Source organism: Armigeres subalbatus, chromosome 3, assembly GCF_024139115.2.
Source record: "Armigeres subalbatus isolate Guangzhou_Male chromosome 3, GZ_Asu_2, whole genome shotgun sequence".
NCBI lineage: Eukaryota > Metazoa > Arthropoda > Insecta > Diptera > Culicidae > Armigeres > Armigeres subalbatus.
Genome location: NC_085141.1, coordinates 386,241,155 through 386,265,668, shown reverse-complemented (window position 1 = coordinate 386,265,668; position 24,514 = coordinate 386,241,155).

Sequence of the window (24,514 nt, the reverse complement as noted above, 5' to 3'; positions counted from 1 at the left end):
GAGTTGATATCGCGGCTGGGGACATCATGGAAGCCTTGGTTGATTCGGTAGACCATTTTACTCAAACTCCAGGAAAACTTGGAGATCTCACAACATCTCAATTGCCTGGATTTGAGACGCAAGTAAAATATAAATACTCGGAGGACATAACTGGGTTGAAACCGCGTCTGGGGACATCATGTAAGCCTTCGTTGATTCGATAGACCATTTTACTCATACCGGGACAATTTGGAGATCTTACAACAACTCAATCGCCTGAAACTGCAACGCAAGTGAAAGACAAATATTCAGAGGACATAATTGGGTTGATGCCGCGGCTTGGGACTTCGTGGAAGTCTTGGTTGATTCGATAGACCATTTGATTCAAACTGCAAAAAAAATTGGAGATCTTACAACATCTCATATGCCTGGATTTGAGACCCAAGTGTAAGACAAATACTCGGAGTACATAAATGGGGTGATCCCGCAGCAGAGGACATCATGGAAGCCTTGGTTGATTCGATATACCATTTTACTCAAACTCCAGGACAATTTGGAAATCTTACAACAACTCAAATAGCTACATTTGAGACGCAAGTGAAATACTCGGAGGACATAGTAGGGTTTATACTACGGCAAAGGACATCATGGAAGCTTTAGTTGTTTCGATAGACCGTTTTACTCAAACTCCAGGACAATTTGGAGATCTTACAACAACTCAAATGCCTGGATTTGAGACGCAAGTGAAAGATAATTACTCGGAAGACATAATCATGCATGCCTTCGTTGATTCGATGGACCATTTTATTCAAACTTCAGGGCAATTGGGAGATCTTACAACATCTCAAATGCCTGGATTCAAGACGCAAGTGAAAGATAAATACTCGGAGGACATAATTGGGTTGACACCGCGGCTGAGGACATCATGGATGCCTTGGTTGATTCGATGGACCATTTTACTCAAACTCTAGGGCAATTTGGAGATCTTACAATAACTTAAATGCCTAGATTTGAGACAGAAGTGAAAGATGAATACTTGGAGGACATAATTGGGTTAATACCGCGGCAGGGGACATCATGGAAGCCTTGGTTGATTCGATAGACCATTTTACTCAAACTCCAGGGCAATTTGGAGATCTCACAAAATTTCAAATGCCTGGATTTAAGACGCAAGTTAAAGATAAATACTCGAAGGACATAATTGGGTTGACACCGTGGCTGGGGGCATCATGGAAGCCTTCGTTGATTCGATATATCATTTTACTCAAACTCCAGGACAAGTTGGAGATCTTACAACATCTCAAATGCCTGGATTTGAGACGCAAGTGAAAGATAAATACTTGGAGGATATAATTGGGTTGATACCGCGGTATGAGACATCATGGAAGCCTTGGTTGATTCGGTAGACCATTTTACTCAAACTCCAGGACAATTTGGAGATCTTACAACATCTCATATGTTTGGATTTGAGACCCAAATGTAAGACAAATACTCGGAGGACATAATTGGGTTGATACTGCGGCTGGGGGCATCATGGAAGCCTTGGTTGATTCGGTAGACCATTTGATTCAAATTCCAGTACAGTTCGGAGATCCTAGAACATCATAATTTATTATCACACATGTTTCGTATATAGTTTACATTTATTTTAACAAGTTCACAGTAGACAACATGCTTGAAAACATTTTCTGAAGCTTCATACATCGTCTAGTATAAAGAGGTTCCTAAAGGTACCGAATTATCATCGTATGCATAGTAGGGATGCTCAAAATGTGTTCTTATGTTCCAGGTGATGTCTTTTATTTGTTATTTTATCATTTCCATCATCACTATATGAATAGATATCATTTTTGGTAATGAAATATAAGTATATCTCCAAAATCGCATTTTTCTAAATCCGTTGCTTTACTCCCACAGCTCTTGTGAAAAATTGAACACCCCTAGATACAATATTTTGCAATGTCCAGAAACTAGAAGAGATGGCTAAGAGGTTGGTGAAAAAACTGAGAAAATCGGTTGAAAAACCACTGAGATATAGCCATTTGAAAATTTAGTTACAACGATTTTCTGCACGAATGTATCCGCGTAAGTTTTTTTAGCGAATCAATCCTAGTGTTAATACTATTCATTCAATTTCACTACGTTTCATTATCTTTACAGATACGTATTTAGACGTATCAACTGTGAGCCCGTTTTCAGTGTTCCGTACTTGACTAAGTTCAGTCAAGTACGAGACACTAAATACGGCCTCACAGTTGAGTTCGAAAAACGTATCTGTAAAGATAACAAATTGTAGTGTTATTAAATGGAAAGTACTAAACTCGTCTTTTGTCTTTTGTCTTTTGTAGTTTTGTTGTACTTTTATTAGTTTTTGGGTGCTGCTTTGCCACTGGCGGAAGTCGCCAGTTCAGAGATGCTAGGCCATTGTTTCTTGTCGATTGGATTCCGCTTCTCGTTGATGGACAACTGCTGTGGTTCGGTCGTTTCTAACGCAATTTTAGTGGTTTGTGTGCTTTTTTAGGGTTAGATTCTGCGTCTGAGTACCTTTGTTTCAGGTGAGATTTTCCTCCCCAAAGTGCAAACTTGAAGAAAATATGGGGGAAGGGTCGTTTGGTCGAAACCCATTCGGCCGAATGCCACTAGACCGAAATATTAGGCCCAAAGGGTCATTTGGCCGAAAGGGTAATTTGGCCAAAAATGTCATTTGGCCGAAAGAATCATTTGACCGAAAGAACCAAGGGTAATTGGGTCGGAAGGGTCGTTTGGCCGAAAGGGTCATTTGGCCTAACGAGTCATTTGGCCGAAAAGGTTTTTTAGCCGAAAGAATCATTTGGTCGAAAGGGTCATTTGACCTAAAGTGGCATTTGGACGATAGGGTCATAGGACATTTGGTCGAATAGGACGTATAGAGCAATTGATCGAATCGGACGTCTCACTACCTACTTCGCCCTACTCAATTTTCACAGTGAGAAGTGAGAAATGAGAAGTGAGAAGTAAGACGTCTCACTTCTAGCACCACATTTCTCACTTCTCACTGTGAAAAGTGAGTAGTCGAAGTGGGTAGTGAGACATCCCGCTACTCAGCTTTTACTTTCTATAGGGAGAAGTCAGAAATGAGGAGTGAGACGTCTCCTTTTTACTTTGCTCACTTTGCGCATCTAACTTTTCACAGCAAGAAGTGAGAAATGAGGAGTAAGAAGTGAGACGTCTCTTTTCTCACTCCTCATTCTTAAATTCTCAGAAGTGAGAAGTGAGACGCCTCATTACTCACTTGTCACAGTGAGCAGTGAGAAAAGAGAAGTAAGTAGTGAGACGTCTCACTTCTCACTCCTCATTTCTCACTTTTCAAATGTCTTATTCAGCCAAATGACCCTTCCGACTAAATGACCCTTTCGGCCATATGACCGTTTCGGCCATATGACCGTTTCGGCCATATGACCCTTTCGGCCAAATGACATTTTCAGACATATAACCTTTTCAGCCAAATGACCCTTTCGACTAAATAACCCTTTCGGCCATAGGACCACTTCGGCCATATGACCCTTTTAGACAAATGACGTTTTCGGCCAAATGACCCTTTCGACAAAATGACCCTTCCGACTAAATGACCCTTTCGGCCATATGACCGTTTCGGCCATATGACCCTTTCGGCCAAATGACCCTTTTAGACAAATGCTCTTTTTAGCCAAATGACCCTTTTGGCCAAATACCCTTTCGGGCGAATGATCCTTTCGACCAAATGACCCTTTCGGCCAAATGTTCTATTTGGCCAAATGACCCTTTCGGCCAAATGATTTTAGGCCTAATGGTCTGTTCGGCCAAATGGTATATTCGGCTAAACAACTTTCGGTCTAGTGGCCTTCGGCCGAACGGTATTCGGCCAATCGGCCCTTTTTCGGAAATATATTACCAATTACAAAATTTTCCGCATTTTTTTTCCAATAAAAAAAATAAAAATCATTCAACAAATAATCAACATTCAACAAATAAAAACAAAACTTCCATATTTTTTATAGCTCTTTATTGATTTTCTCCTGAATAATTTATTATGAAGAATGAAGTAAATGTGGATCGATAGGATCAAAACTTTACATGGTGAGACGCCAGCATGCAATAGTTTCTCCCTCTACGTTGATGAGACATCCGCATGAAGAATGATGTAATTGTGAATCGGATGAACCGCAATTCAGCATGGTTTGACAACCGCATGTAGAAGTTTCTTCCCATGCGTTCGTGAGAGGCCCACAAGTAGAATGGTGTGAATCTGTATCAGGTCGAAAGTCAAAAGGTCGAAAGGACAAAAGGTCGAAAGGTCAAAATGTCGAGAGTACAAATGGTCGAATGAACAAATGGTCGAAAGGTCAAAAGATCAAAAGGTCGAATATGTGTCATAACGTCGAAGGTCAAAAGGTCGAAGGACAAAAGGTCGAAAAGACAAAAACACAAGATATGAGTGATGAAAAGTAATATGTGAGAAAGGAGTTATGAGCATATATAAATGAGAAGTGAAAAGTAAGAAGTGGGAAGTAAGAATTGATAAGTGATTAATGAGAAGTGAGAAGTGAGTAGTTTGTAGCGAGAAATGAGAAGTGAGGAGTAAAAACGAAGAAATGAGAAATAAAAAGTGAGAAGTGAGAAGTGTGATGTGAAAAGTAAGGAAGGGAGAAGTATGAAGTGAGATAAAGATGACAAGTGAAAAGGTAGAAAGAAGGAGGAAGGTAAAATATACAGTAAGAAAAAGAAAGGATGAAAGAAGAACAGAAGAAAAAAAGAACCAAAAAGAAAGAAAGAAAAATGAATTAAGAGGAAAATGGAAAAAAGAAAAAATAAGGGAAAAAAAGGAAGAAAGAAGAAAAAAGAGGAGAAGACAGAAGGAAGGAAAAGAAGAAAGATGGAAGAAATAAGGAATAATAAACAAAGAAATAAATAAGAAAAAAGGAAAAAAGAAGGAATAAAGAAAAAAGGAGAAAAGAAGATAGGAAGAAGAAAAAAGAAAAGAAAGAGAAGGAAGGAAGAAGAAAAAAAGAAGGAAGAAAGAACGAAAAAGGAAGAGAGAAGCAAAGAAGGCAAAAAGAAGGAAGAAAGATAAAAAAGGCAGAAAAACAGGAAGCAAGAAGGAAGAAAGAAGACAGAAAGAAGAAAAAGAGAGGAAATAATAAAAAAGAGTAAACAAGAAGGAAAAAAGAAGAAAGAAGGAAGTAAGTAGGGAGAGTTAAGGAAAAAGATGGACCTTTGACCTTCGACCTTTTGTCCTAAAGCCGGATGAACCGCAATTCAGCATGGTGGGACACCTGCATGTAGAAGTTTCTTCCCATGCGTTCTTGAGACACCCACAAGAAGAATGGTGCTGTTGTGAATCGAGTGGAATTTAGCATGGTGTGACATCAGCATGTAAGAATTTCTCCCTCTACGTTGTCAAATAGTGTATCTGTGGACCGGAAGGATCATAACTCTGTACATGCAAGAATATCTCGCACTGTAGTTGTGTATAAGAAGATCACAATTCTGCATGGTGGAGCGCCCGCATGAGAAAGTTCCTTCCTATGTGTTGATGAGACGCCCAAATGAAGAATGGTGTAATTATGCAGGCCTGAAGGTTAAAGTATCTTCCTTTGCGTTGATGGAATACCCGCAATAAGAATGGCGCAGTTGTGGATAAATAGATCCACTCCATCTAAAAGATTCTTCCTCTGCGGTTAGTAGGACGCCCGGAAGAAAAATAGTGTAGTTGTGGATAAAAAAGACCACAATTCTGCGCGGTGGGACGTCCGCATATGGAAGCTGAAGCGGATGATGGGCCGTTCGCATGATGAATTGTGCTGTTTTGGATCGGATGGGTCACAATTTTGTATGGTGGGATGACCTCATGTAAAAGTTTATTCCTTTGCATTGGTGGGACACCCGCAAGAATAATAGTGTAGTTGTGAATTAAACAATCGCAATTCAACATTATGGGACCTCCGCAGGAAGAATGGTGTATTTGTGGATAAGAAAGATCACAATTCTGCGTGGTACCTTGTCCACCAATTCTTAAAAGTAGCAGATGTTAGGCTGTAACCATTGTCCCCTTGTCGTACCTAATCACGAATGTCTTCTTCTTGTTGCTCATCAATGTCTATCGTTATTCCCTCTCGTATTTCTTCCTCTTGTTATCTCCCGAGAAAATATTTGTTAATTCCGTTACAGATGAAACATCTTTAAGCATCTAAAACATGAAACCATTAGAATCGTAATTAGTCAATACCTTAAATCCCTTCCCTTTCCCTTTGTATTATTGTATGCCCTAACCTCGACCAAACCGCGAGTTTTTCGGTTCCCCAAAACTAACATTATTTATAAGAATCAAGAAAAATAAACAAAAGATTAAAAAAAAATTCGGCGTGGTGGGCATCCCGCATCTTGTTGGTGGGACATGCGCATGATAAATTAGGTAAATTTGAATCAAAAAGATCAAGTTCTACATGGTGAGAAGGCAGTATGCAATCGTTTTTTTTTTCTCTTCGTTGTTCGCTGTTGGGACGCCTGCAAGAAGACTGGTGTTATATATTATGGATCGGATGGATCACAATTTTGCATAGTGGGATGCCCACTTGTAAAAGTTTATTCCTTTGCATTGGTGGGACACTCGCAGGTAGAATAGTGTAGTTGTGAAAGAAACAATCGCAATTCTACATAATGGGACCCCGCCAGAAGAATGGTGTAGCTATGGATAACAAAGATTACGATCCTACGTGGTCGAACGTCGGCATGTGGAAGTTCATTTTCTACGTTAATGAGACGTCTGCATGAAGAATGGTTTGTTTATGGATCGGGAAGCTGGGGCGTCCACATGAAGAATGGTGCAATCGTGAAGCGGATAGATCGCAATTCTGTATGATGAGACGCACGCAAGTAAAAGTTTTTTTTTCACCGCCGTTACTAAATAATGGTTCATGGTGGATCAGAAAGAATCCCGCATCCCATTGTTGAGACATGCGCATGAAGAATGAAGACAATTTTTTTTCGAAAGGATCACAGCTCCACATGGTGAGAAGGCAGTATGCAATAGTTTTTTCTCTTCGTTGCTTAGGCGTCTACATGAAGAATCGTGTACTTGGGGATCGGATCAAATACAAATTTGCGTATTGGGACGCCAACATCTGAAGCCATATTTCCTTGCCTTGGTGGGGCGCCTGCATAAAGAGTAGTGTAAATGTTGATCGAATAGACCACAATTCTGCTTGGGGTGACATCCGCATGCAAAAGTTGAGTAATTGTGGATATGATAGATCACAATTTTACGCGGAGGGACGCGTACATGGAAATTGGTGTAAAGGTAGATCGAGTGAATCGCAATTATGCGTGGTGGGTCGCCTGCATGGAAAAGTTTCTTTTTCTATAAATTGGTGGAATGCCTGTGTAAATAATAGTTTTATTTTTAATTCGAATGATAAAAATTCTGCGCAGTAGTACGACCATAATAAATTAGTTTTTTTTTTTGGAAGCGTGTGCTCGAACCGAGTCTTCCCTCAATACACGGAGGAATCAAGCATTTTCTTTTTTTTACAGAGAGGGGAAGATGAGTGGCATGGACAAACCTATGACATGAACAAGCCTAATATACACTTGTTCTTTAGTCACATTACAGAGCGTAGCTGCCATCGCACAATACTGCTTCCGATTTTTTGAACACAATGCCAAAATAAGTAAAAGTACTTCATAGAATGTAGTTAAAAACCGCTACCCCGTATTTTCGGTAACGACCTTAGGGGAGACTGGCTAGTCTTGATCCCCTTGTTTCATTTCCGATGCATCAAGAAATATATTTAACTTCACCGATGTGTGACAGTCTGTAAATTGTTGTTGTTATTGAAACACAATCGATTTTTTGAAGTGCTGTCAAAAATCGACTTTTTAAAAATCGGGAGGAAATTGCTTTGAAAAAAAGTAGAAAGGAGTTCTCTAATTTTTTTTTAATATTTTTCTTCCAAAATACGCAGAATTTCCGACTTACTGTGCGTATTCACGAACCTTTTTTTGTGGAATTCGATAGCGGGTGCGATCTTAGAATTTGTGGAGACATGATCCCCTTCTATGATATCTACGCAATAAATATTTTTTTGAGCCAACCCTTAATTAAATCTGTCAAATCGAGGAAAAAAAGGAGGGGCCTGAGAAGAAATTAATATTTCTTGATTTTTTTTCGCCATGAGGCAACAATTTCAAAACCAAAATGCTTCCAGAGTTTTGTGACAATATGTTGATATATTTTGTACGATGATCATAAAAAAATGTTAAAATTCGCAAAAACTAGTAATTCTTTGAACCTTCATACAATTTGTATGAAACGAAAAAATATTGAAAAATTTTACACTCATTTTTTTAAACTATGTTTTTGTCACTTGCAATCCTTTGCGTTTAACCCCCTCAAATATCCTAAAATTGTGATGGAATGTTGACATTATTATCAGTACTAATGATTTAGCATATTTACGGCTTTGTGCTGTGAAAAAGTTGCAGCATTTGGTCATTGTTTGGAGAAGTTGTTCTATTTTGCCTGGACACTAAAAACATCTTCAGCAATCCAAAAAATCCATCAAATGTATTGAACCAAATGAATCCAAAAAATAACTCACCCCATAACGATCATTTGTCTAGAGGATCTATATTAAAAAATACGCTAGAACAAAACTGCTTTGTAACTCGGTAAAACAGGGGGATCAAGTGCGTCAATCCGCCAATCTCGGTATATTCCTCAAATCAGAAACAATAGTAGAAACCGGGGTCGGTTGTTTAGTTTATATAATATCGCCATATTAGTCTACATGTAATAGATAGGCAAAATAATGAGCAATAAATTGTCCACTTTACTCACGAATCCTTCAACAGGTATATTTATTTCGACCTCAAATATGAGGCGAGTAGGTGTCTGACTATGCATCGATACACAATTTGAAAACTATAAATTCGCTTCTTGATTATTCGTTCATGCAAATAAGCTTGATGGCATGTCTATACCAGTTTACACACTTAGGTACCCAATTACAAGCCCAAGCCAGGGATCGATCATCGGCGTCGTATTGTTCGGCAGAGTCTGCTGCTCGCTTGCCACGCGCTTCCACGATTAAAATCTTTCCATCCGAGAACACAGCTTGGATTTATCACCTCCTCAGTTTTATATATGCAAATAAGCAAGGGCACCGGGGCCGGGGGTACACTCAATCGAAACTCATTACATTAGAGCCGGGTACGAACCGGTTGAACGTAAGACGGTATTGACTTAATTGCCCGCCCATCATTCCGAGTCGACGTGCACATCGAGGCGAGGTCCAGATTTGGCACATTGTACCTAGTAGACGGTTTCGCACCATGTGTTCCCTGTTCTGGGCGAGGGGGTTCGGTTGGGTGGGAAATAGCGACTAGTTTTGTTATGTTTGTTCGGTCACGTTTCCGCAAGACGTTTCCCTAAAATTGTGCCAAAGAGAGCAACAGCAGCGCGGTAGCGGGACAGGAACGTGCAGTCAGAGGTGACCTTTTTTAGTGCAGAAACTGAACTGCCGGTTCCTTATAATAGTGTTCCGACAGCTTCGCCGTCACCGCAAGCGGTTGCTTTGAAGACGCACGAGCCAAAATGTAATTCGCAATATAATCACTTTCGAGCCGGCATACTGCACAGTAAAAAATGGAAACTTAGCACGTAATGAATTCCTTTTTCGATGTAAATATCGTCGACAAACACGTAAAGTTTTCAGATTGAGGAATATCTTTATTTTAATTATACTTCTTTGAAAGGGTTTTTACTTTTATGTAAACTTAGGATGCCTAAATGCAAGTGCTTTTTTCTAGGTGTACAGATTAATCCTTACCTTTCTACTTCCGTAGCACGGTGATTCAAAAAGCCGAAAAGTTACATTTTTTATCACAGGATCGAGCTTTATTCTCCCAACGTTCACCCTCAACATCAATTATTCCTTACACAGAAACTTATATACTTGATTCGCTTCAGAAGACAGATGATAAAATGACAATGTAATCAGTTCTATAATCTCTAATGACATACAAAAAATCACATATTATTTTCTTGTTATTTTGTTTAATAGTTGTTTCAATTTTAACCCTTTTGAGTAATCGTGTTCCAGGGAACACCAGCTGGATCCAAAATAGACGTGAAAATCAATAAATACTCCTCGCCACGAAACAAGTCAATGGTTTATGGCACCGTCATCAAGTCCCTCGAAGCAATCGGATCCCTCCGAGGGTGGGGGGGCGTGTGTGCGAAGGGTTCAGTACCAGCCGACTAACTCTATCGGAAGCGACCCAAACCCATAAAATTTCGGCTCATTTGCAAATTTTTGTATTTATTCTGATGGTGTTTAGAGAGCGTTTACGACTTAGAATGCCTAATGAAGACCGATGGTTACACTCTTTGTGTTATTGGGATTTATGTTCGGAATGACTTCGCATTTTAGACGCTTATTTTTGGTCGTGAAGTTATTTACGTGTTACATAAGCCGTTGATATGGGATTTTCCAACCAACATGCTATCATTGCATGATAAGTGTAGAAACGACGCTAAAAAGGAGTTTTATGCGCCCTTGGCGGTCGACACTGCTCCACGCTGATTTTAAACAGATTTTTACAAATCGGAATTGTTTGTCTTCTCTAGCTGGCGCTTGTCAATTTAAAAACAAGACATACTGGAAAATATTGATTCCGGGAAAAGTCCTTTATGCCCTTTATTCTTTTTTGGCACAAGCTTAAAAAACAATGCTATTCATGTTGTTTTGCCAATGTTTCATCGTAGTCGGCTTTGAGTCATTTCGTTGATTGACATTTTAGTCGAATGACATTTGATCAAATGTTATTCCGTCGAAAAGACACTGGCCGAATAAAAAGGGTTTTCTTATTATTTTCATTGATATTCTTTCTTGCCATAATACGTTAATTATTGGCCGAACATGTTTTTCTTCCTCTTTTTTATGGAGGGATGGAGGCAAATCTGCATACAGACACCTGAAATTATCACTCAGTGAGTGGGGTTAGCGCGGAAGGCAGAAGGCCAGCCCGCCGGACCCCTTAAACCCACCCAAGGAAGGTTACTTCTTGGGAGGTACATGTTACTTTGACCAAATGGTCATATGACCTAATGTTTTTTTTTTCGACCAAATGTTATTTGACCAAACATCATTCGAAAAAATATCCGTTGACCAGCTGCGGAATAGATTCATCGTAATCGGTTGGAGAGGTTCGCCAATATCAATATCCTGTCGGGAATATTTATATATATTTATATATAGTCTTTTTTATGACAGCACCATTCTTGGAGAATATTGTATCATTTAAGTAAATCATATTATTTCTAGTTGTTATTGACTAAAGTTCCTTTCTTTCAAATATTCGTTCGACGGAACGTTATTCGACTAAATGTACCCAGACTATTCATTCGAAAATCATTTTTTGACCATTTTGCGACCAAATGGCTATTCGACCAAACATCATTCGGCCAAATGTCTTCCGACGAAATGGTATAGATTCGCTTTATTGGCGTTTATCGGTAAACATCAAATATATTATATTTTTATATTTGTAATATATTTGACAACATTAAATTAGAAAGGGAGCACAGCAATGTAGAACAGAAAGAATAGAAATCGCAAGCGAGCGACCAGTATGCAGCAAACAGTAGGGGAGGAGGTTCGGTTGTGGGCACCGTTCGGTTATGGGCCCCCCTATGTACACAGAAAAAAATAATGAAAACTAAGAAGCGCGTAAAAAATAAAGACGTGGAAAATTAAACTATTTTGGGCGTACATGGATATTTTCCAACAAGTACGCCCTAAATGTATGCAATTTCTATAGCATTATGTCAGTTCCTATAGCATACATCATATAAAAAGTGACATAATGCAATGGAAATTGCATACATTCAGGCGATAAAATCGTTTAAATTTACGCTCTTTTTGGCATTCCCTTTATGTGCATTACTTTCGTGTAAATTTCAACAACTTTTTCTATCTGTGTATCTTTTGACAGATAAGAGATGCTGTCATTCTGAAAACCGTCATTTGTTTGCTAGAGTAGCATTATGTTTTGTGCTCGATATCAAACCGGGTGGGCATCTCTACTTTGAACTAGAAACAAATCAATTTTTTGTGCAAGAAAAACAACACGAAAGTTAAGAAAATTATTTTGAGCTTGAGCTTTGAAGAACACGAAAGTTTTTTTTTGTTTTTTTTTTAAAGTGTCATAAATTGAAGTGATTTAATTCAAAAAGTGAGTTCTAATGCGTATTTATACAGTAAAGTTAATCTATTTTGAGGCACAATGATGATTGCCATCAAAATTTTAGCGCGAAATTTTTTTCTTCACATCCCAAAAAGTCTGCGAAATTCGGTTGTGGGCGGCACCCTTATTGGTTCTGTTATGGGCACCCTCATATTATTGATAAATCATTCAATATCGTTTTAGTTGTTATACAACTAAAGTTGTTATAGAACAAAGCGTTGACCGATTTGCTTGCATCAAGTTGCATTCGACGGGGAATCCTGTCCCATTGTTTTCTATTGAAAATTGGTCAGATCGGACTATGGGATCAAAATTTATGACCAAAATATGACTGTTTAGAATGAACGAGAAAGGCACTATTACCGCTAGGGTGATTAATCGATTTTTTTACTGTGATGCTACCAATAAAACTTAAATCAATGAAAAATTGAAACCCATTTACCTAAAGTGCTATTTTAGACCTTTCTTATGTGATATTTTTCAACATGCTCCTTAATGCAACGAGGGAGGCATCATCACTGCTACATGAATTGATTTGAGTTTTAATTGTCTCCTGGCTATTAGAATGAATAAACTATTCCTTGTCTTTAAATCTGGGTGGTTTCTAGTCATGCTTGTTTATTTTTAGCTAAGTTTTCGAGGGTGTCCACAACCGAACCACAAAATAAAAATGTCGAAAAATGTAAAATTTTATAAATTTTCTAAAATTTTCGAATCCGACTCATTTTTATTAACAACAAGGCTATTTAAAATTTGAGTAAGAGAAGCTTAGATATTTTTTGATACGATTGATGGGAAACAAATTTAAACCCCCTGAAATTCTAGATTCTAGAAATTCCCCTCAATTTTACTTTGAGTCCCTCGCTGGCACTCGGACGATGATCAGCTGCCCCTAATATGTAGAACAGGCGCTATTGTAAGCCGCTCCTAACATGGAAAACAAACGCTCGGTTAGATTTCCACCTCCGGAGAGGAGGTCGCTACCGGACGGTGCCATCGAAGCTGGTTAAAGCTGGGACTGTCAACGGCGTTTGGTGGTCATCCTAGGGGGGGAGCCAGAGTAGACGCTGTGCGACACGATGTGACAAAGATGTTTGATGGTTCAAAATGAATGACTTATTAGCCAACATTTTTCCGATACGTGCGCATTTTTTAATGTCGAATTCGTTTTTAAACCTGGGTCAGTGCCAACCCCAACCCTGAATAAAAAAACAATTTCAGGTCCATCTGTCATTGGATATGTTGGTGTGCGTAGCATCGTGTTTGTTATGATTTGAAACATATGTTCCAGGACATCCAGTGCACTAGCAGTGCGTTGGCCTTGACTAATCAGATCATGATAAATAAAAATGTTCAAGTGCGTGAACTGTTTTTGCGGATAATGGAATTTACTTTTGGGCGGCGGATATATGTATTAATTTATTTATATTCTATAATGCCGTGCACATTTTTATACAAAGAATTCCGTATATAATTCACGTAAAGGAGATTTTCCATTATACAAAAACTTATCTAATAAATCATATTGAAATTCCAATCACTATTTCTGCAAAAGTTTTTTTTAAGACACTCAGAAGCATGTAATAAAAATTCTCCAGGATACGCTATTTTTTTCCTCGCCACCCCTCCTGATAAAGGTAGCCTCACACCTGGGGAATATTTTCCGCCGGATTTTCCGTGCCCAAATCCTGAAAACATATGTAAAAATATAGGGGAAAAAATCCGTGGACCAAATTCCCGAGTTATGAAGCTACCTTAATGCTAGGATTTCCTTCTGAAATTCTTAGTAAATCTTACGAAAGTTCCTTGTGGTTTGTTTCCGGAAGTTCCATGAAGGATTCCTCAGAAAGTTCCTTGAAGGATTCATCCGAAGGTTTCTTCAGGATTTCCTCCGAAAGTTCCTTCAGGATTGTCTCTAGAAGTCCCTTCGGGATTTCCTCCGGAAGTTCCTCCAGGAATTCCTCATAAGTTCCTCCGGAAGCTCCACAAGGAACTCCTCCGGAAGTTCCTTTAAGAATTCATCCGAAAGTTCATTAGGAGTCCACTAATTCATCCAGGAATTTCTTCGTAAAACTTCCTGCTTCCTGGAGGAGTTTCCGTAAGAAATTCTGTTTTAGCTTCCGGTGAAACTCGTGAAGGACTTCCGGGGGAATTCCTGGAGGATTTTGCGGAAGATTTCTTGGAAGCACTTCCGGCAGAACTCCTCCAAGAACTTCCAGAAGAGCTCCTTCCCTTCCAGAGGAATTCCTCAAGGAGCTTCCGGAAGAATTCCTCAAGGAACTTCCGGAGGAATTCCTCAAGGAACTTCCGGAGGAATTCTTCAAGGAACTTCCGGAGAAATTCCATAAAGACCTTCCAGAGGAATTCCTCAATAAACTCCCAGAGGAGTTCCTAAAGGATCTTACGGAGGAATCCCTCAAGGAACTACCTGGGGAATTCCTTAAAGACTTTCCGGAAGAATTCCTCAATAAACTTCCAGAGGAGTTCCTAAAGGATCTTCCGGAGGAATCCCTCAAGGAGCTTCCGGAGGAATTCCTCAAAGAACTTTCAGAGGAATTCCTCCAAATTAATTCCTGGAGCAACTTTCAAAGAAAATCCTGGAACAGTATTCAAAGATATTCCTAGAAGATTTTCAAAGGAATTCATCTCGAAGGGATTTCTTGGAAAACAAATATGGAGGAATGCCTGAAAGATATCGCCAATGAATGCATACAAGAATTCAAGAAATAATTACTGGAATTAAATTCTGAAACGCACGAAAGAGTTTTTGGAATAATTTCAAAAGAAATTCTGCATATTATTTAAGAAAGAATTCAATTCGGTATTCCTCAGACATATTTGTCTGACAATTCTTAGCGGATTTTGTGAACGGATTTCAAGGGAAATTTCCAAACTAATTCCATCCACCGACCTAATTTAGGACACAATCTGTGAGGAAAACCCTGAATGAACGTATGAATATCTTCCCTAACAATTATTTTTGAAACTGAATCTAGACAACAGTACCGGATTAATTTCATTTAAAACTACAATAACAAATATAACGAAATTCCTGAAAAAAATTTCAACGCGCATTTTATTTGAATAACAGACAGTTTCGTTTTTCCCTTCTGCTTGTTTATTCCGCCCAGTCCCACCCACTCATATGGTTTTGACAGTTGAAGTACAGTTGTATTGGTGAACCCGGTGCGAAACCGTGAAACAACACAGTGCGAACCCGACAGCTTTGGGGTTGGAACTAGTGCGAACCTAGTTCCAACCTGAGCGAATAAAAACACACTTTGACAGCACTTAGGTTGGAACTGGTTCCAACCTAGGTTGGAACTTTTTAAAAACGAATTCGACATAAGCTTGTGAAGTGTACCCCTGCATCTGTAGCGGAACAAATTTTTTTTCTACTTTAAAAATGGCGAAAAAACTGGCGAGCAAATTGATTAAAACTTGATTGGATCCGATATACAATGCTAGATCCGTCGTCGCCATGTTGGTTCTGCTTTCAAACTTCAGTACGAACGAACACACGGAATGCAATATCATTATGTACAAAAGTTTCTCCTGGCACAATGTTCGACAATTTTCTGTATCAATAAAATTATGGATAAAGAAGATTGTGTAGCAGTATCTTTATGCCGAGATTCTGTGCTAATGCTATCACATTCTCACAAAATGCTATCACATTCTGAGTGGAAAATGCCGTTGAAGTCGCAGTTCATGCAGAATAGCAAGAATAAACATGCTGCCACATTTCATACTCTCGCATTATGATATTTTCTAAACTATGTTCAATCAACTTAATTTCAAGTGTAAAAAGTATATTTTTATGCAACTTTTCCTAAATTTTGCAATTTAATTTCAATTCCAAAGGCAATGGCCTCATTGTTTTGTTCACCATTGTACTTAAACATTACCAGTTTAAAGTAAAGAACACTTGGAACTAAAATAATCATCTACTCTTTGGTAATTTTGAATCATCTGTTTTGTAATGTGTTTACTATTTTTTTCTGGTCTGTGCCAAACCGTTTAATTGATCTGTTCTGTCAAACGACTTACATATTTGGTTGATTATTTGTTCTTGGTTATAAAATTTGGCTTAACGTGTTTTTCGCTCAATTCACCAGTTCAAACAAACAATATTTTGTGCCACATTCCCGTTTAGATCAAATAATATTTTTGGTCGCATAACCCGTTCGGTCAACTGACATTTTTACTGGTTTGATCTGTACAGTCAAATTACTTTTTCAACCATATGACCCATTCGGTCAAGTGAGATGTTCGACCAAGAAAGATGATCGATATTTTCGGCCAACTAGTTTTCGGCATAATAACCGTTTCGACCAAACCAAGACAAAATTTTCAAAACGACTTATCTGCTTTTGTAAACAAAGATTCAAACGACGATTTGACGAATCTGTTAGCTCTCCCACGCAAACCAACACCATCAATAGGTAGGTGAAGGATTCCGCTACCTGTTGATGGCGTTGGTTTGCGTGGGAGAGCTATCAGATTCGTCAAATCGTCGTTTGAATCTTTGTTTACAAAAGCAGATAAGTCGTTTTGAAAATTTTGTCTTGAAACGTTCTATTCGGTCAAATGGATTTCGACTAGATGACGTTCAGCTTAACATGTTATTCGGATAAGTGGCATTTGATCTAATGGCATTCGATCAAGTTGTCTTCGGTCAAGTGGAACTCGATCAACCGGCCTTCGATCGGCTGACATTCGGTCAAGTGGCATTCGGCCAAGTGACATTCGGTCAAGTGGAACTCGGCTACGGAAATGTAGTCAAGCGGTATTCGGTCAAATGGCACTCGGTCAAGTGACTTGCGGTCAAGTGGCCTTTTCCCAAGTGTCATTCGGTCTAGTGGAATTCGATCCAGCGGCTTTCGATAAACAGACATTAGGTCAAGTGACCTTCGATCAAGTGGCATTCGGCCACGGAAATTTGGTCAAGCGGTCGGTATTCGGTCAAGTGGCACTCGGTCAAGTGTCTTTCGGTTAGTGGCCTTTGGTCAAATGTCATTCGGTAAGGTGGTATTCGGTCAAGTGGCTTTCAGTCAACTGACATTCAGTCAAGTGGCATTTGGTCAAATGGCATTGCGGTAAGCGGCCTTCGATCAAGTGGCAGTGTTCGGTAAATTGGACTCGGTAAAGTCGCACTCGGTAAAGAGACATTCGATTAAGTGACAATTGGTCAAATGGCATTTGGTCACGTGGCATTCTTCTTCTTCTTCTTAATGGCTTTACATCTCCCACTGGCGGTCAAGCGGCTTTCTATCAACTGACATTCGGTCAAGTGGCCTTTGATCAAGTGGCATTCGGCTACGGAAATTTTGTCAAGCGGTATTCGGTCAAGTGTCATTCGGTCAAGTGTCATTCGATCAAGCGGCCTTCGTTCAACTGGTATTTGGTCAAGTGGCATTTGATTAAGAGGCAATAGTTCAATCAGCAGTCAGTCTAGTGACGTTCGGTCAAGAGGTTTTTGGTCAAATGTCATTCGGTCAAGTGGTATTCGGTTGAGTGGCATCCGATTAAGAGGCAATAGGTCAAGTGTCATTCGGTCATGTGGCATTCGGTCTAAAGGTGTTCGGTTAAGTGGCATTTGGTCAAATGGCAATGGGGCAAGCAGCCTTCGGTCAAGTGGCATTCAATGAAGTGGAACTTGGTAAAGAGACATTCGATCAAATGACATTTGGTCAAATGGTCTTTGGTCACGTGGTATCTTCTTCTTCTTCTTTTTTATTGGCATTACATCCTCCACTGGGACATTGCCGCTTTGCTGCTCATTCAGCACTTCCACAGTTATTAACTGCGATTTGTATATCATGAGGCTAACGCGATGATACATCTATTTCCAAGGAAGTCGAGACATTTTCGAAACCGAAAATTGCCTAGACCGGCACCGGAAATCGAACCCAGCCACCCTCAGCATGGTTTTGCTTTATGGCCGCGCATCTTACCGCTAGGCTAAGGAGGGCCCCAGTGACAATCGACCATGTGGAATTTAGACAAATGGCATTCGGTTAAGTGGCATTCGGTCAAGTGACGTTCGTTCGGTCAAGTGGCGTTTGGTCAAATGTAATTCGGTCGAAAAGTATTTGGTTAAGTGGCATTCGGGCAAGCAGCCTTCGGTCAAGTGGCATTCTGTAAAGTGGCACTCGGTAAAGAGGCATTCGATTAAGTAACATTTGGTCAAGTGGCATTCGACTGTTCAGTTCAGTGGCCTTTGTCAAGTGTCATTATGTCAAGTTACATTCAGTTAAGTAGCATTCGGTTAAGTAGCATTCGGTCAAGCGGCTTTCAGTCAAATGACTTTCAGTCTAGTGGCATTCGGTCGAAAGATATTTGGTTAAGTGGCATTCTAACAAATGGCATTCGGGCAAGCAGCTTTCGGTCAAGTGTCATTCGGTGAAGTGACAATCGATAAAGTGGCACTTTGTCGAAAGGCATTCGATCAAGTGACATCTGGTCAAGTGGCATTCGGCCAAGTGACGTTCGGTCAAGTGACTTTTAGTGGCCATCGGCTTAGTGTCGAAAAGTATTCAGGTAAGTGGAATTCGGTCAAATGACATTCTGGCAAGCGGCTTTCGATCAAGTGATATTCAGTGAAGTGGCACTTGGTCAAAAGGTCAAGTGGCCTTTGGTTAAATGGCATTCCATCAAATGGAATTCGGTCTAATGGAATTCGGTCAAGTGGCTTTCGATCAACTGGCATTCGGTCAAGTGGTATTCGGTCAAGTGACATTCGATCAAGGATCATTTGGTTAAGTGGTCTTCGGTTTGATGGCATTCGATCATGCAGCATTCGCTCAAGTACGTTAGTAATTCATTATGGTACTAAAGTACTGTACAGCGGAATAGCAATTTCCTCGCTCAATCAATGACCCGGATATTCGGTGCCTAAGAAAGCAGACATTCATTGGTTGTTTCATCACTAATCAGAATCCAAATCTATCAAGAACAATGAAAAAACTAGAAGAATCGTTTGTAAAATTAAGAAAATGAATAAGTGATTTTCAGTAGAAAGTATAGAACTGTTAAATTTACCAATGTGAGAACTGTGATTCGGCAAGAATCAACTGTTTGTCGAAACAAAAGTTTCCTTTAAAAATGAAATGTGAATTTCTATTTCTATCAACTAAAGTAGAGTAGAGTGGGGCAAGAATACGCACTTAGTTTTCAATCGAACATGGGGCCCTTATGAAGCAAGCTATCAAATCAATTTCGACGATTCGTATACTTCTCCTGGATTTTTTTTTGAAATTATTGAAATTCGTTTTAGTATTTTTGACCCTTCCTCAAGGAATGTAAAATAACAACATTGCCAATGACAACGACATTATCCTCTCTTGTAAATGTTGGGACAAACTCAACTCGCAATAAGCGTTTGTCCCAAACTGCAACAGAATAGGACAATTATCGCCTGCCACGCATTTTGAGAAGTAGTCGGTTTCCGATGATGTTTTTGGTTAAATTAGTATCAGTTATCATAGATTAGACATAAACTTAACCATCTGTTGACATGATTTGCGTTTTACTTCTAAAATAAACAAGTTATCGCAGTTTGAAAAGTTCACAACAATTACCTCTCCATGTTTGTTGCAAATAAAATGGAACGCAACAATGTCTTTATCCTCTGCAGATGGGGACAAAGAGTTATCGCTATTCTCTTTTGTCGCTTGTTTTTTGCATTTTTCAGCGACAATTACAGGGTTGTTCCGACTACGCGATTTTCGCGGATTTCGCGGTTTTCGCGGATTTGGCGCGGATTTACATAACGATTTTAGGGTTTCGCGCGGATTTGGCGCGGATTTAGTTTTAGGTGGAAATTTAATAAATAAAATGCTAAATCTAATGAAGTTTATTTGAAAATTAGTTTGATGCTTATCTAAAGATGGGCTTCATTTTCTTTTACTTCTTCTTCTTATTGGCATTACATCCCCACACTGGGACAGAGCCGCCTCGCAGCTTAGTGTTCATTGAGTACCGTCAACTGGGGGGAAGATGATCATTGAGGTGAAGATGATCATTTGATGTGTCAGTCAAAAGTGCCAAATTTTTTGATGAAACGGTAGTCAACAATATTCTCCGTTCAAGTAATGTTACCGCTAGGTAGAAATCCAAGTTTTTCGATTATAATCATGAAAATGTATTTTGTGGAAGAAAGAGAGAGATAGTCATAAATGACGCTATTTTCGTTTCAAATATTGACTTCGTAGACTTCTTTACGTAGTAAATTCAACATTCATACAAATAACCTAGTGTATTTTGACTACTAGGTCATAATGATTTTAGTAGAGCTGTCTTGATCAACTTCACCCCAAACCAGAATACTCAAAAAATGTGTGATAATTTAATTTATTTTAATAAATGCGAACGCATTTCAGAAAACTAAAGTTGTTGATTATTGCAACGTATAGCAGTACATGTTTTGAAAATATTTGTTTCGATTTAAAATGTAAACACACATTGTTATTGCATGTTTTGTCTTACAAATGATCATCTTCCCCCCAGTTGACGGTACTTCCACAGTTATTAACTGCGAGGTTTCTAAGCCAGTTTACCATTTTTGCATTCGTATATCATGAGGCCAGCACGATGATACTTTTATGCCCATGGAAGTCGAGACAATTTCCAATCCGAAAATTGCCTAGACCGGCACCTTGCCTTACCGCACGGCTAAGGAGGGCCCTCAGGGCCTTTTCTTTTACAATGGCGTTGAAAAAAAATTTACGTTTCAAGGTTATTTAACATTATTTTTCGGATATGTACAAGTCCTTATTTAATGGCATGTATTACACTCTCAAGCATTATTAAAACAAATGTTATGAGGAGAGATACGCCACTTGTTGTCATTTTTAATCCATTCTAAAACACGACGCACACAAACCATGTTGTCTATTGAAGAACATGAACACCCATTTTCATCTTGTCAATTTCTTTGGAATTCCAAAATGTTTGTCAATTTCTAATTGGTTGTTTCTTTTACGATGAACCACTCAGCATGATATATTATAGCATTCTTCAAAAGTAGTCAAGAATTCTATCATAATATTGAAACATTTCATATTTCCTTTATAACATTCATCTAGAACGAATAAGGTTTATACAACAATTGAAAACATAAAATGTTCTGTGATTTAATGCAGATGCCTCATTTTAATAAATTCTTCCGCAGGAAGTCGATCAAAAATTAGAAAATGATTCTCAAAAGTTATTTCTGGCGGGTTTTTTATGATGTTTTCGGTTAACTCCGATTTTACAGGATTACGAACAGAAAACAAAGAAAATTCCTAAAGAATTTTCCACAAGGACCCTATGGTGATCTTTGTATAAATTTCTTGCAAATAAATTTCCACAGCGTAAAAAGGATTTCTGCAGCATTAAAAACCCGAAAAATTTTAAATACCTTTTTGGAGGAATTTCCTGGAGCGGTGACCTCAGGAATGACTACAGAAAATCGAAAAGAATGCCGCCTTGAATTTACAAAAGAGTTATAGCGATGATCACAGAAATTTCTTTAATAATTTCTCAATAATAGAACCGGGAGTTTTTCCGCAGGAAGTCACCAATAAATTTCAGCAAGAATTTCTGAAGCGATTTCCGTAGGAATTCATGAAGGGATTTCTGCAAGTAGGCTCTGAAGATTTTCCGCAGGTTATTTGTGGAGAGTTTACTTGAAGTCATGATAAAATTCTTAAATGAATTACAAAATAATTTCCCAAGAAATTTTTGTAAGAATACTCGGAGGAATTCCCACAGATAATTTGGAGTGACTTCTGTACTTCAGCAGATTCAAGGGCAGTTGGATTTCAGCAAACATTTCTATGAAAATTTCCGGAGGATGACCCGCAGAAATTTCTGGGATGAATCTGCGCACGAAAGATAAATTCCAGTAAGAATGGTCAAACAAATTTCTGCATGAACTTTTAAAAAACCTTGTTACAAAAATTGAAAGAGAAATAACGGACTCATTTCTGTTGGAGTTTACGCAAATTATTCTGACGTATTTCCAAAGAAATTTCTTTTGAAATTTCTAAAAATATTCCTCTGGAATTTTTGAAGGAATTTACGCTTGATTCTGACTTGAAAATCTTGAACAACTATGTTAGATTTTGTATTATTTGTTTCTTGATATGAATTCAAATATTTGTTTTACAGAAGTTTTGTTTAAAAACGGAACTTCATTGTCTAATTCCTTAATGTCTACGCAAGTTTGTCTTGTGATAACAAAGCTGCATAATTAATTACTTCAAAAGAAATTGCGGTTTCGACAGATTTTTTAAATATTTGCCACGTTTATCTTTAATCAATTATGATCAAATCTGACCTTAACATTCATTTGTATATCAACGTACCTTGTGCTTAATTTTTTAAAGTTCTATTAACAAAAAAAAACCCTGACAATAACGGAACAAAACATGCCAAAGCCATAATCTAATCCAAATAGTGGTGCTTATGCAAATAGTTTTGACTGTTTAGTTCTTGTTCCCTTAGATTCAGTACTTCTAGTGGTGAATAAGGCCATTTAGTAGGGTTGTAATACTTACTGCGGTTTTATTAGTCCTATTAGCATTTCGATACAAACATATGTTGCAGTTTAAAATCATATTTGAAATCAGTAATATTGTAAAAAAGAACTTGAAGAGAAGACGTTCAATAAATTGTTATACAAAAATTGACATTTAACGTGTATTTGCTTAGAATTTAGATCTGGATCGCGCGGATTTGGCGCGGAATGGATTTCATGTCGCGCGGAAATGGCGCGGATTTGATTTTAGTCGGCGCGGATTTGGCGCGGAAAATATTTCAGGATCTCCGTAACAACCCTGCAATTACATTCCTTGCCCTTCCTTCTGAAGTGTACGCATGCGTTACGTTTTACCTCATCAGATTAATTTAATGAATTATGCAGTATAATGTATGGTACTTGATGCACATTCAGTTTAATAAAGAAAACATAGCTATTACAAAAGACATCATATTAAAAAACTGCTTATTTTCTAATTTGATTGATAAAAAGCATTGATATATACCGAGGAATGTAAAGAAGCATGCGCAAAAAATCTTCTTAGAAAAGCAAAAACGTAAAAATTTCAAGGAATTACAAAAATTTCTTCTGTAGAAGTTAGATAGCAATTATGAGCATGTTTTGATCCAATCGTAGATCCTTTTTTTCGCATGTATGTGTGCATTTTGACGTAAACTACGTCTAAGGGAAATACTCGGATACAGGGTGTAAAATTAAAATTTCAAAATTGGGAACCGTCACGAAATCATGTAATTATCATTAATAGGTCATTTATCTTTCGATGAATTTCAAAGATTTATATATCAATTGATTTGCAAACTCACCTACAATTTGTCAGTCGTATTGAAACTATTGATTATTAACGCTAAACTATTGAAAATTTTAGTTCTTTCATGCATCATGCAACCCCTATACAGCGCGTTCCAATCCTTGATAAATGCCTACTTTTAGGGTATTATCTATTATTAAACTGGGTTGTATGAATGGGGTTGCCCAGCCGCTAGACAGTGGTGTCATATATTGGAAATGCTCCTAATGCTGGGTAGTAGTGTTGTGGGATGGTTCGATTCCCATCTCCTCCACCTTCGCCCTTACGGTTACCCTATGTGATTTGAGCACTAACTAACTTTCACTTACTCAGAGGGCAAGTTACCCGATCAGGAATGCATAACAAAATTATAACTCAATTCTATCAATTGTTGTTATTTAAAACAACGTGTGTTATAATTAGATAATTCGATAAAAATGTGTCTTCGGCCAGTTTTATTTCATATCAAAATTATAACAACATTAGTTATTAATATTTTCACAAAATAATTGCCTACTTTTTTTGTAGACATTGGAAAAAAATCGGAGGAAATCACCTTCAGTATAACTTGAACCCCTCTTTAGCCGTGTGGTAAGACGCGCGGCTACAAAGCAAGACCATGCTGAGGGTGGCTGGGTTCGATTCCCGGTGCCGGTCTAGGCAATTTTCGGATTGGAAATTATCTCGACTTCCCTGGGCATAAAAGTATCATCGTGTTAGCCTCATGATAAAAGAATGCAAAAATGGTAACCTGGCTTAGAAACCTCGCAGCTAATAACTGTGGAAGTGCTTAATGAACACTAAGCTGCGAGGCGGCTCTGTCCCAGTGTGGGGATGTAATGCCAATAAGAAGAAGAAGAACAGGTTAACTTGAACCCGCTCGATATTAATACATAGCTGGAACAAAGTTAATTGCCTACATTATGGATGGAAAT